This window comes from Mus pahari, chromosome 5, assembly GCF_900095145.1.
Source record: "Mus pahari chromosome 5, PAHARI_EIJ_v1.1, whole genome shotgun sequence".
NCBI classification, from domain to species: domain Eukaryota; kingdom Metazoa; phylum Chordata; class Mammalia; order Rodentia; family Muridae; genus Mus; species Mus pahari.
In genome coordinates, this window is record NC_034594.1 from 77,174,909 (window position 1) to 77,189,810 (window position 14,902).

A 14,902-nucleotide genomic window follows, 5' to 3' on the forward strand; every position below is an offset into this window, starting at 1 on the left:
CTCGGTCAGCAGCCACACCCCCTGGATCTCGCCGTCCTCCACCGGCCGTACCACGGCGCGGATCTCCTCCACCGCCTGCTCGATGGTGCCGGGCCGGAACACGAAGTACTCCTTGACGCGGGCGCGGCGTGTAGGGTCGTGGACGTTCAGCGGCCACAGCGTCTGGCGCAGCGGCGTGCCCGCCCCAGGCCGGCCGGCACCCGCATCCTCGCCGGCCGCCAGCAGCGCCGTGGGGCTCGTGCCCGCCGAGTCCACCGTGTCCCGCAGCTGCAGCATCGCGCCGCCACCGGCAGCCTCCAACGACGGCCGCCGCCCTAGTATATCTCTTATAAGTGAAGTTTGCATCTCCCTTGCTAAGACAAATCCTTTATATGAGATGAATGAGAGAGTTTATCCTAGTCTCATATTAACTTTATTACTCTAGCAAGTCTTGTAAATAACTGCATTACATGATTTTTTTGGATGCCTTAGCAGAGAGTTCCAAGAAGAATTTACCTTTTAAGACCAAGAGATGTCTGGTATATTGCTTATCTTTGCCCCTGGTAAGCAAGAAGCTTTCTGCTGGGATGCTGAGCTTTTTCTCCTGGAGGGTGTATCTGGAGAAGGAGTTAATAAATGACACAGTTCTATCTTCCTTTGGCTGTTGGAGCCGCAAAAAGAAACCTATATCTTGATTGGGAAACAAGGGAAAAATTGTCAGGAGGTATTTGAAAGAGTATAGAGACATATGTAGGAGGCAGTGATAGACTGATAACTTCATTGGCTTATCAGTGTCAAATATGTATATCAAAGATACTAAACACCAACATTTTCTACTAATAAAAAAAATTAGATTCAATTAAAATAGTTGTTGTTTCTCAAGTGTAGTGCCAAATTTCATGAAACAAAAGTTCTTATTATTCCCAGGAGGAAAATACAAAGAACAAATATGTTAGAAAAGGAATTTGCAAAACAATTATTAGTCCAGAAGTATCCATGAGAATTCTCTTTCAGGACCTCTAATGAGCCATGAAACCGGAATTCAATATAAAATGATTAAACATTAAATGAGTGAACTGAACAGAATTCTGTTGTTTTGCTTTCTCACTATAGCATTTGTTTTTTGTGGAGTCTATTTGTGCAAATACTATATATTTTACTGAAATGTAAAGAAGCTTCACATTGGAAATGAGGCTTAAAATCATTGAAAGAACTGGTGTAAGGTTACCAGTCCTTTTTGGCCCCTGCAGTTCTTATCTTCACTTTACTCCTATTGAAGTCCACCTGGCTGCCTCATATTCCTTATACCCAATTACTGACTTATCCAATGAGTTGATATGTCTGACAGGGAGCAGAATTTTGAGAGCTCATACAAAAGGATTTTGCTTTTCAATCCATTTTGTTGCTTTAGGCTTGTTGGGAGTCCTATTGTCACTTATAAAGAAAAGAGATTGCTGTGGATGTTCTTAGCATCTTATATTTAAAGCTGTGTTTTGCAGGTGCTCTCTGTCTATACTAACAGTGCCACTGAAATGTGTATGAATGTACAAAGTTTTACAGTTTTACAATAAACTCAGCAGAAGCAGATGTATGCTTCCATTTAGTACTGGGTTCGTTCTCATTCTGTGTTATGTGGTGTCTTGAGACAATTAAGCTCCAGCATTAAAACATTTTTTTGAATTTATTTTATCAGATACTATCTCTATTTATATTTCAAATGTTATTCAATTTCCTAGTTTCCGCTCTGAAAATCTGCTATCCCCTCCACTTCCCTCTGCTCCCCAACCCATGCTTCCTGCTTCCTGGCCTGGCATTCCATTATACTGGGGCATAGAAACTTCACAAGATCAAGGGCCTCTCCTCCCATTGATGATTGCCATGGACCAGCCTCTCTCAATCTGTAGGAAAGTAGGGTTTTGGACAGGTGGGCATGGAGTTGGCAACAAAAAGGGTGACAAACAGACATGGACACAGAGAGAGTGTGTATCTGAATGTATTTTCTCAAAGCAAGCACCAGTCTTATAATACTAAAGAAAAACAAAAAGGTTAGGTGAATACATTTGCCAAGGTACATTGGTTCTTAACAGAAAACAAAGAAAATGCATACATAAAAGATAGTGGGAGCCAGGCCATGTTTACNNCTGAGAATAGGAACAACCCTTAATTAAGATCAGCTAAACAGAGGAGCCAGGTGAATGCTGTGATGCAATGCTAGTCTATTGTTAAACCCATCACCAGGGGTCCTTTAGTAAATACCTGATTATGCTATTCCTCTGGACCTATTGAAAAACATGCATTAGGGGAATTCTCTTCTACTAAACCTTTCATGAATAATACTACAACCCACCTATTTCCTAGGCCATTGTGTATGAGTGTGACTTGGATATTGATCTCAGTAATTACTATGTATACTAACCCAGATCTTTTCTAGCACTATTCAAGTAAATTGTAATGCCTAAACATGGGAACACTGGCAGAGGCTTAGCTATACGTCAAAATCAATTCTGAAAGGCACTTATAATAAAACAATACTGAAAGAGAGCATACGGATCTATACTAACACGGGGGCAGGTTTTGAGTGTACATGCTATGGGAATGCCAAGGTTCCAGGAGACTAAGTTTAAGTGAAACTCTTTGCCTCATGATTGCTTCCAGGTTTTAGGCCTGTCAAGCAGAATTCACTGGAGATGATGTAGCAGATGACCAACTAGGATGTCCTCTGCTACATATACAGCTAGAGCCATGAGTCCCACAGTGTGTTTTCTTTAATGGTGGATTAGTTCCAGGGAGCTTTGGGGGTGATGGTTAGTTCATATTTTTGTTCCTCCTATGGGGCTTCAAAAAAACCTTCAGCTCCTTGGGTACTTTCCCTAGCTCCTATATTGGGGACCCTATGCTCCTTTCAATGGATGGCTGTGAGCATCCACTTCTGTACTTGTCAGGTACTGGCAGAGACTCTCAGGAGACAGCAATATCAGACTCCTGTCAGCAAGCTCTTGTTGGCACCTGTAACAGTGTCTGGGTTTGGTAGTTGTTTATGGGATGGATCTCCAGGTGGGGCAGTCTCTGCATTGTCATTTCTTCAGTCTCTGCTCTGAACTTTGTATCTGCAACTCCTTCCATGGGTATTTTGTTCCCCCTTTTAAGAAGAAACAAGTATCTACAGAGTGGTCTTCCTTCTTCTTGAGGTTCATGTGTTTTGCAAATTGTATCTTGGGTATTCTGAGCTTGTGTGCTAATATCCACTTACCAGTGAGTACATATTAAGTGTGTTCTTTTCTTGGTTTTTTTTTTTTTTGAGAGAGGGTTTCCCTGTATAGCCCTGGCTGTCCTGGAACTCACTTTGTAGATCAGGCTGGCCTCGAACTTAGAAATCTGCCTGCCTTTGCCTCTCAAGTGCTGGGATTAAAGGTGTGCACCATCACCACCCAGCTCATGTGTGTTCTTTTGTGACTAGGTTACATCATTTAGGATGATATGCTCCAGATCCATTCATTTGCCTTAGAATTTCATAAATTAATTCTTTTCAATACCTATGTAGTACTCCATTGTGTAAATGTAGCACCTTTATCTGTATCCATTCTTCTGTTAAGGGATAGTTGGGTTCTTCCCAGCTTCTGGCTATTATAAATAAGGCTATTATGAACATAGTGGAGCCTGTGTTCTTATTACAAGTTGGAACATCTTCTAGGTATATGCCCGGAGTGGCATTGCTGGAACTTCTGGTAGAACTATGTCCAATTTTCCGAGGAATTGCCAAACTGATTTCTAGAGTGGTTGTACCAGCTTGAATATCCCACCAGCAATGGAGGAATGTTTCTCTTTCTCCACATCTTTGCCAGCATCTGTTGACATCTGAGTTTTTTATCTTAGCCATTTTGACTGGTATGAGGTGGAACCTCAGGGTGGTTTTGATTTGCATTTCCATGATGATTATGGATGTTGAGCATTGTTTTAGGTGTATCTCAGCCAATCAGATTTCCTCAGTTGAGAATTATTAGTTTAGCTCTGTATCCCATTTCTTTCAATAGGGTTATTTGGTTTTTTTTGGAGTCTAACTTCTTGAGTTCTTTGGATATATGTGATATTAGCCCATATCAGATTTAGGACTGCTAAAGATTTTTTCCCAAACTGTTGGCTGACTTTGTGTCTTATTGACCGTGTCCTTTGCCTTACAGAAGCTTTGCAGTTTTATGAGGTCCCATTTGTCAATTCTTGATCTTAAAGTACAAACTTTGTCATTCTGTTCAGGATTTTTTCACCTCTGCCCATATCTTTGAGGCTTTTCCCAACTTTATCATCTATACGTTGGAGTGTCTTTAATTTTATGGGGAGTTTCTTGATCCACTTAGACTTGAGCTTTTTACAAGGAGATAAGAATGAATCAAATCCCATTCTTCTACATGCTAACTGCCAGTTGAGATAGCACTGTTTGTTGAAAATGCTTTCCTTTTACCACTGGATGGTTTTATCTCTTTTGTCAAAGATCAAGTGACCATAGGTGTGTTGGTTCATTTCTGGGTTTTCAATTCCGTTCCATTGATCTACCTGTCTGTCACTGTACCAGCACCATTCAGTTTGTATCACAATTGTTCTGTAATACAGCTTGAGGTCAGGGATGGTGATTCTACCAGAATTTCTCTTATAGTTAAGAATGGTTTTTGCTATCCTAGGCTTTTTGTTATTCCAGATGAATTTGCAAATTACCCATTCTAACTATGTAAATAATTGAGTTGGAATTCTGATGAGGATTATGTTGAACCTGTAGATTGCTTTAAGAAAGATAGCCAGTTTTTACTATATTAATGTTGTCAATCCATGAGCATGGGAGATCTTTCCATCTTCTGAGATCTTCCTTACTTTTTTACCCCAAAGACTTGAAGTTCTTATCATACAGATCTTTCACTTACTTAGAGTCACATCGAGGTATTTTATAGTATTTTTGACTATCATGAAGGGTGTTGTTTCCCCAATTTCTTCCTCAGCCTCTTTATTCTCTGTGTAGAGAATGTCCACTAATTTGTTTGAGCTAATATTTTATCCAGCTACTTCACTGAAGTTGTTTATCAGGTTTAGGTGTTCTCTGGTGGAATTTTGGGGTCACTTTTGTATACTATCATATCATCTGCAAATAGTGATATTTTGACTTCTTACTTTCCCATTTGGATCCCTTTGATCTTCATTTGTTTTATAATTGCTCAGTCCAAGACTTCAAGTACTATATTGAGTAGGTAGGCAGAAAGTGGGCAGCTTTGTCTAGTCCCTGATTTTAGTGGGATTGCTTCACGTTTTTCTCCATTTAGTTTGATATTGTCTACTAGTTTGCTGTATATTACTTTTATTGTGTTTAGGTATGTGCCTTGAATTTCTGATCTTCACAAGACTTTTATCATAAACGGGTGTTGGTTTTGTCAAATGCTTTCTCAGCATCTAATGAGATGATCATGTGTTTTTTGTCTTTGAGTTTGTTTATATAGTGGATTATATTGATGGTTTTCTATATATTGAACCATCCCTGCATTCCTGGGATGAAGTCTACTTTATAATGATGGATGGCCATGTTTTTATTAGATATTTACTTTATTTACATTTAAAATGCTATCCTGAAAGTTCCCTATACCTTCCTGCCACCCTGTTCCCCTACCCACCCCTCCCACTTCTTGGCACTGACATTCCCCTGTACTGGGGAATATAAAGTTTGCAAGACCAAGGGACCTCTCTTCCACATGATGGCCAACTAGACCATCATCTGCTACATATGGAGCTAAAGACATGAGCTCTGGGGATACTGCTTTGTTCATATTGTTGTTCCACCTGTAGCGTTGCAGACCCCTTCAGCTCCTTGGGTACTTTCTCTAGGTTCTTCACTGGGGCCCTGTGTTCTATCCTATAGATGACTGTGATTATCCACTTCTGTATTTGCCAGACCTGGCATAACCTCATATGAGACAGCTATATCAGCTTCCCTTCAGCAAAATCTTTGTACAATATGCAATAGTGTCTGGGTTTGGTGGCTGATTATGGGATGGATCCCTGGGTGGGGTAGTATTTGGATAGTCCATCCTTTCCTATTAGCATGATTGACCATTTTAATATGTTTTTGTACTTGGTTTTCAAGAATTTTGTTGAGCATCTTTATATCAATATTTATAAGAGAAACTGGTCTGTAGTTCTCTCTCTCTCTCTCTCTCTCTCTCTCTCTCTCTCTCTCTTTCTCTCTCTCTTATGTTTGGGTCTCTTTGTGGTTTATGGATCAGAGTAAACAATTGGGTAGAGTACTTTCTGTTTACATTTTGTGGAATAGTTTGATGATTATTTGAATAAGGTCATATTTGAAGGTTAGATAGAATTTTGCACTATACCCATTTTGTCCTGTTTTTTTTTTTGGGGGGGGTGGAGATTATTAATGACTGTTTCTATTTCTTTAGGGGTAATGGGACTGTTAAGATCATTAATATGATCCTGATTTAAATTTGGTACCATGTATCTGTGTAGAAAATTATCCACTTCATCCAGGTTTTCCAGTTTTGATGAGCATTGGCTTTTTTAGTAGGATATGATGATTTTGTGAATTTCCTCAGATTCTGTTGTTATGTCTAAATTTTCATTTCTGATTTTGTTATATAGGATACTGTCCCTATTCTCTTTAATTAGTCTGGCTAAGGGTTTATCTAACTTTTTTATTTTCTCAAAGAATCAGCTCCTGGTTTGGTTGATTCTTTGTATAGTTCTTTTTGTTTCTACTTGGTTGATTTCAGCCCTGAGTTTGATTATTTCCTGTGGTCTAATCATCTTGGGTAAATATGCTTCCTTTTGTTCTAGAGCTTTTAGTTGTGCTGTAAAGCTGCTAGTGTATGCTCTCTAATGTTTGTTTTTGGAGGCACTTACAGCTGTGAGTTTTCCTCTGAGAACTGCTTTCTTTGTGTTCCATAAATTTTGGTAGTTAGTGGCTTCGTTTTCATCAAACTCTAAAAAGGTCTTTAATTTCTTTCTTTATTTCTTCCTTGACCAAATTATCATTGAGTAGATTGTTCTTCACCTTCCATATATATTTGGGCTTTCAATTATTTATGTAGTTATGGAGGAGTAGCCATAGACCATGGTGATCTGTTAGGATGTATGGGAATATTTCAATATTTTTATATCGGTTGAGGCCTGTTTTATGATCAATTATATGGTCAGTTTTGGAGAAGATACCATGAGGTGCTGAGAAGAAGGTATATCCTTTGGTTTTAGAGTGAAATGTCCTATAGATATCTGTTAAATCCATTGGTACCATAACTTCTGTAAGTTTTACTATGTCTCTGTTTAGATTATCTTTCCAGGATCTGTCCATTGAGGAGAGTGGGCTTTTTAAGTCTCCCATAATTTTTCTGTTGGGTTTGATGTGTGCTTTGTGCTTTACTAAAGTTTCTTAAATGAATGTGGATGCTCCTATATTTGGAGCATAGATGTTCAGAATTGAACATCTATATGCTCTCTAATGTTTGTAGATTACATCTTGGTAGATTTTACCTTTGATGTGTATGAAGTGTCCCTCCTTGTCTTTTTTGATAACTTTAGGTTGAAAGTCTAATATTTTCGATATTAGAATGGCATCTCCAGCTTGTTTCTTGAGACATTTGCTTGGAAACTTATTATCCAACCCTTTACTCGGATGAACTATGTGTCTTTGTCCCTGAGGTGAGTTTCTTGTATGCAGCAAAATGTTGAGTCCTGTTTAAGTAGCCAGCCAGTTTTTTTTTTTTAAACTGGGAATTGAGTTCATTGCTATTAAGAAATATTAAGGAAAAGTAATTGATGCTTCCTGTCATTTTTGTTTTTTGAGTTATAATTCTGTTCATGTGGCTCTCTTCTTTTAGGTTTGTTGAAAGAATACTTTCTTGATTTTTCTAGGGTGTAGTTTCCCTCCTTGTATTGGAGTTTTCTCCTTTTTATCCTTTGAAGGGCTGGATTCATGGAAAGATATTTTAAATATTTGGTTTTGTCATGAAATATTTTGGTTTCTCCATCTATGGTATTGAGATTTCTGCTGGATATATTAGCCTGCTCTGGCATTTGTGTTCTCTTAGGTTCTATATCACATCTGTCCAGGATCTCTTGGTTTTCATAGTCTCTGATGAGAAATCAGCTGTAATTCTAATAGATCTGCCTTCATATTTTACTTGACCTTTTTCCCTTATTGCTTTTAATATTTTATCTTTGTTTAGTGCATTTGGTGTTTTGATTATTATGTGATAGAGGCAGGAATTTCTTTTTTGGTCCAAACTATTTGGCGTTCTCTAGGTTTCCTGAATGTTTATGGACATCTCTTTCTTTGTTAGGGAAGTTTTCTTCTATAGTTTTTGTTGAAGATATTTACTAGCCCTTTAAGTTGAAAATCTTCATTGTCATGTATGTCTATTATCCTTAGGTCTGGTCTTCTCATTGTGACCTGGATTTTTCCAGATGTTTTGATTTTGGATATTTTTGCATTTTGCATTTTGTTTTATTGTTTTGTCATTGTTTTCCATGGAATCTTTTGCACCAGATATTCTCTCTTCTATCTCTTGTGTTCTGTAGGTGATACCTGCATCTATGGCTCCTGATTTCTTTCCTAGGATTTCTATCTCCAGATTTTTCTCTCTTTGTGATTCTTTATTGTTTCTACTTCCATTTTTTTTTTTTTTTTATCTTGGATGGTTTTCTTCAATTACCTTCACCTGTTTTTTTGTGTTTTACTTTAATTCTTTAAGTGCTTTTTGTGTTTCTTCTTTAAGAGCTTCTACCTGTTTACTTGTATTGTCCTGTAATTACTTAAGGGAGTTATTCATGTCCTTCTTAAAGTCTTCTACCAGCATCATGAGATATGATTTTAAATCTGAATATTATTTTTCTGGTGTGTTGGGGTATTCAAGACTTGCTGTGGTGGGAGTACTGGATTCTGATGATGCCAAGTAGTCTTGGTTTCTGTTGGTAAGATTCTTGCATTTAGCTTTTGCCATCTGGTTATCTCTGGTGTTAGATGTTCTTGCTGTCTTTGGCTGGAGCTTGTTCCTCTTGTGAGTCTGTAAGCCTGTGTTAGCACTCTTGGGAGACCAGCTCTCACCTGGCAAGACCAGTGCACAGAGGGCTGCAGAACAGCCCCACCTTCTGCCTGCATAAATTGTCCCGTCAGACCTTGTCCCAGAAGCTCTGCTTCTTCTGTGTCCTGTGTACTCCTGAATGGACCCTCCTTAGAGAGAAAATGGAGAGAAAATGATTATCTCTCCTGCATCCCATGATCAGAGTACTCCCTGGAGGCAAGCTTTCCTCTGGCAGGGAAGGTACACAGAGGACTGAGTATCAACTCTATGTCCTGACTGCAGATGTAGGCTCGTAGGTCCCTGTCCCAGAAGCTTGGTTGCTTCTGCGGCCTATTCTTTAATGAGTCCGTTAAAACATTCTTATGAGAATATTCAGGTTACCCTGTAAGGATAGTGAAGAATATCAGAATTTTTTGTTTGAACTGGGGATGTTGTTTAGTTGGGAAACTGTTTTGTCAACATGCACCAAGCCTTGGGCTAAATAAACATGGATAAATCTCACATAGTGATGCACACCAGTAATCTCAGTATGAGTAAGGGAGAGATCAGTCTGTCAAAATTTTAAGGATGCACATAGTTATATAGTGATTGTGAGGCAAGCTTGGAATTCATGGAACTTTGTGTTAAAAACAACATACTCAACATTATACAGAGAATATCAAGCATCTTTTGATGACACGGCATTGTGATATTTTGTTTGTTTATTTGGTTTGTGTCCTGGCTAGATTTTATTTTCAAATTGACACAGCCTAGATTCCCCTAGGAATAGGAAGTCCCAACCTGAATTAATTTGATAAAATTGTCCTGTGGTACTGGCTATGAGATGATGTCTTGATTGATAAATCACATGAGAAGACCCAGCCAATTGTGAGAGACACCCTCTCCAGGTAGGTGGGCCCTGGCTATAAAATAAAACAAGCTGCACATGAAGCAGTGACCTAGCAATAAGCAGCATTCTTCTATGATTTTTGCTTTAACTTACTGCCTTGGTATCCTTCAATGATGGATTAACCCTTACAAATTAAATAAATAGCTTCCTCTCACAAATGGCTCTTGGAAAGATTCTTTTAACTACCCACAGAGAAGTAACTACTAGATTTTATATGTCTAACCTTTCAATAATTATGAGCAGCTATGTGTAGGGCATTTCCTCCACTGAAAAGATTGGAGTGCCTTATGGTAGTCACAACCAAGGCAGCAGTGGCTATGGAAACTGTGTACCAGCAAGCTAGTTACTATGGAGAGATGAACACTGGGCAGATAATAATGAGAACAACTTACAAATTATATTCCTTTCCCACTGGTTGTGAAGAATCAGTACATGATCAGAAGTTTGAAGACTGCACTCATTTGCTTTTGTTAAGGTGATGCTTCTTACTCTTTATACTGTTGTATCTTTCCTATCCAGTACTCTCTCAGGATTGTGTTTTCAACATTGGACATCTAAGTCATAGTGAAGAGAATAAAAGGACACTGGAACTCAGTTCTGATATCTCTCAGCAAGGTAATATTTGGAAGTTTACTTAATAAGTCTGAATCCCTGTTTTCCCATATGTAATAAGTAAACATACCCCACTGACAAGTTATAAAGATTTCCTTAGGTAGAATCTGGGAAGAGAGTTAAAGAAATATAGGAAAACACAGGCAAAATGGTAAAAGTCTTTAAAGAAGAAATAAATAAGCCACTTAAAGTAATACAGGAAAATACATTCAAACAGGTGAAAAAAAATGAAAAAAAAAAAAAAAAAACAGTCCAATAGTTTAAATGGAAAGAGAAACAATAACACAATCACAAATGGAGGCAACCTGGAGATGGAAACCTATGAAAGAGAGCAGGCAATACAGGTGAAAGAATCACCAACAGAATATAAGGAAGTGGAGAGACAATCTGAGGTGTAGAAAATACCATAAAATATATTGACACATTGGTCAAAGAAAATGTTCCTATACTAGAACATCCAGGAAATTTGAAACACAATGAAAAGACAAAACCTAAGAATAATAGGAAAAGGGTAAAGATTCCCAGTTCAAAGGAACAGACAGCATCTTCAACAATATCATAGAAGAAAACTTCCCAAACCTAAAGAAAAAATAGTCATAAACATTTAAGAAGCCTACAGTAAACCACATAGGTTGGACCAGAAGAGAAAACCCACTCACTACATAATAATCAAATCATTAAATATACAGAAAATATAGAATATTAAAAGCTGTAAGTGAAAAAGGTCAAGTAACAAATAAAGGCAGACATATCAAAATTACACCATAACTCGGACTAGATATACTGAAAGCCAGAAGATTCTGGACAGATATCATCCAGACCCTAAAAAAGCCAGACATGTCATCCTAAGCTACTATACCCTGCAAAACTCTCAATCACTATAGATGGAGAAGCAAAGATATTCCAAGGAAAACAACAAATTTAAACAATACATTTCTACTAATCCATCTCTACAGAGGATCCTACTGGGAAAACTCCAATACAAGGAGGGTAGCTACACATAAGAAAATAGAGGAAATAAATCATCTCACAACAACCCTGTCTTAATCAGGGTTTCTACTCCTGCACAAACATCATGACCAAGAATCAAGTAGGGCAGGAACGAATTTATTTAGCTTACCCTTCCACATTGCTATTCATCATCAAAGTAAGGCAGAACTGGAACTTAAGCAGGTCATGAAGCATGAGCTGATGCAGAGTCCGTGGAGGGATGTTCCTTATAGGTTTGCTTCTGCAAGCTTGCTCATCTTGCTTTCTTATAGGACCCAGGACTACCAGCCCAAGAATGGCACCACACACAATGGGTCCTGCCCATTGATCACTAATTGTGGAAATGCCTTTTTTATGGCAGAGGGGGCCCAACAGCGGAGGGCTGCCGAACATAGGATTCAACAGCCAATGGCTGAACATAGGGGCAACACCCATGAACAGGCTGCCACTCAGGAACAACCTGAAATGACGAGGAAGTCCCTTTCAAGCTCAGGGATGCAACATTTAAAATCAGAATAGCATTACCCACCATACTAACCATCAGCATCTCCAAAGTGGTTAAATGGTTGTTAGACGCTGGTAGTGAAATTAATGTGTATACCCTAGATGAAGGACAGATTCTGAATACAGGCAAGATTAATGACTACATCAAAGTAAAGGGATTTAGAGGCAAAGTCAAAACCCCATATAACTAGACTAATATTGCAAGTATATAAGAACTACTAGCTAGATTTCACTATGTGCAGTGACTCAGAAAATATTGTATGACTGCCCACAACAAATTACTTCTGAAATTTTTGAATTATGAAAGAATTCCAAAGATAATACTGCTATAGTCAAAATTCCTAAATTGCACCCTCTTTCACCCCACAATACCCCATAATAGGTGAGAAGGATAAAGTGAAGGATACCATATATATGTCAATAAAACAGGGTATTTTAGAACCAACATGAAGTTTTAACTACAACAGCCCTATTTGTCCAGTAAAGAAACTAAATGGCAAATGGAGATTCACAGTAGACAATAGGAACATAAACAACCTATTAGAGCAGATGCCTGGAAAATTGCCAGATGTAGAAGATATATTCCTGTGAATCAGACAGGTGGCATCCAAATGGTTAGCCACAATAGATCTAACAGACATGTTCTTTTGCATTTCTGTTCATCCCAACTCTAGAGAAATCACCACATTTTCATGGGAAAGAAATCAATTAAGATGGGCTTTACAGTCATTCCACACACCATAAGGAATAACAATATTTTCATATGTAGATGACCTCCTATTGATAGCAAATGACAATCAAATATGACATAAAACAGTAGCTCACTGAATTGCTCACATAACAAATGAAGGATGGACCATTAACAAAGAAAAAGTAAAGGGACCAGCAGAGAAGTGAAATTCCTGAAAGTACCATGGTCAACAAGAGGATCATCTATTCCCTAAAAAGTAATTAACAAATTAATAAACTTACTCTTTTTTTGTTGTTGTTTGTTTTTCAAGACAGGGTTTCTCTGTATAGCTCTGGCTGTCCTGGAACTCACCTTGTAGACCAGGCTGGCCTCGAACTCAGAAATCTGCCGCCTCTGCCTCCCAAGTGCTGGGATTAAAGGTGTGAGCCACCACATCCAGCTAAGAAACTTACCAAGACCTCAGAATATGACAGAAACCCAGCATTTAATAGGCCTATTTGGATATTGGAGGCAACATATAACATGCCTGCAATTGTTTCTCCAACACCATAGTGAAAAAAGCATTTGATTTCCCTTGGGGATCACCCAGGAAAAAGCAGTAAAAATTATATTTTAATATATAAAGCAATTTAATAATTTAATTTTCATCAATGCAGATAACAGAGTGAAAATACATATCCTCTTTATAAAGGGATATGGCAATTGGAATATATTTGTTAAACAACTGTTACGCCCACTCCAGTGAAGTCTACATGGCAAGTCCAAAAGCTTTGCAGAAGTCCTGAGGCTAAAGGTTTCACAGAAACTTAGTCACCTGGAGTCTTGCCATCTGTCTTAGTCAGGGTTTCTATTCCTGCCCAACATCATGATCAAGAAGCAAGATGGGGAGGAAAGGGTTTATTCNNCTTANATTTCCATACTGCTGTTGATCACCAAAGGATGCAGGACTGGAACTCAAGCAGGTCAGNAAGCAGGAGCTGATGCAGAGGCCATGGAGGGATGTTCTTTACTGGCTTGCTTCCCCTGGCTTGCTCAGCCTGCTCTCTTATAAAACCAAGACTACCAGCCCAGAAATGTTCCCACCAACAAAAGCATTTGTAATAAAAAGCCAATTGGTTTAATTTATGGTTGTTTGATGCAGACTGGACTCAGTCTGTCCAGGAGAAATCACAGTTTTAGTACTCAGGTGGGCAAGGAGTTAGTGAAAAGTGATAAACAGACATTGAAACAGGGAGAGTGCTGTATCTGAGTATAATTTCTCAAAGCAAGCATCAGACTTACAATACAGAAGAAAAACAAGAAAGCTAGGTGATACATCAGCCAATGTACATCAAGATGCATAATGGTTCTTTACACAAAACAGAGAAAATGCATACATAAAAGTTTATGGAAACCAGGCAGTGTTTACAACGGAGATAAGATCATCCCTATCTAAAATCAGCTATTCACAGGAGCCAGGTGAAAGGTCTGATACGCCCAGGTGCAATACTAGTTTATTATTAAACCTACCACAAGGGGTCCCTTTGTAAATACCTAATTATGCTATTCCTCTGGGCCTAGTGAAAACATGCACAGGGAAGTTCTGTTCTACTAACCTTTTCATGAACAATACAATACTTTAGCTCCTCCTTAAACTACAACCCATCTTTTTCTCCTATTATGTAATGTAGGTTGCCATTCATGTCTGTAATGGAAATTCTAAACTTACTTTCCTAAGCTTGCCCTGAAATTTCTAACTCTATGTAGTAGATAGTAATGCCTGATTTCTTTCACAGTCTCTCTGTCAATACTAGAGCAATTCGTCTAAATGAGTAACATTCTTGTGAAATTCCAATCCCAGGGTTGGCTCAAGGACTGCCTAGCAAAGTACCCATGAAAGGATATAGGTACAGAGACAAAATTTAGAGCTAAGATGAAAGGATGGACTATTCAGAAACTACCCCATCCGGGGATCCATTCCATCATCAGCCACCAAACCCAGATACTAATGCACATGCCAGCAAGATTCTGCTGAAGGGACCCCGATATATTGGCCTCTTGTGAGTCTGTGCCAGTGCCTGGCAAACACAGAAGTGGATTCTCACAGTCAGCTATTGGATGGAACACAGGGCCCCCAATGGAGGAGCTAGAGAAAGTACCCAAGGAGCTGAAGGGGTATGCAACCCTGTAAGT

At 38.6% G+C, this 14,902-nt stretch overlaps 1 pseudogene; it reads right to left on the minus strand.

The window, feature by feature from the left end:
* On the minus strand, positions 1-309 carry LOC110321974 (annotated as a pseudogene).
* Positions 310-14,902: the final 14,593 nt, after the last annotated feature.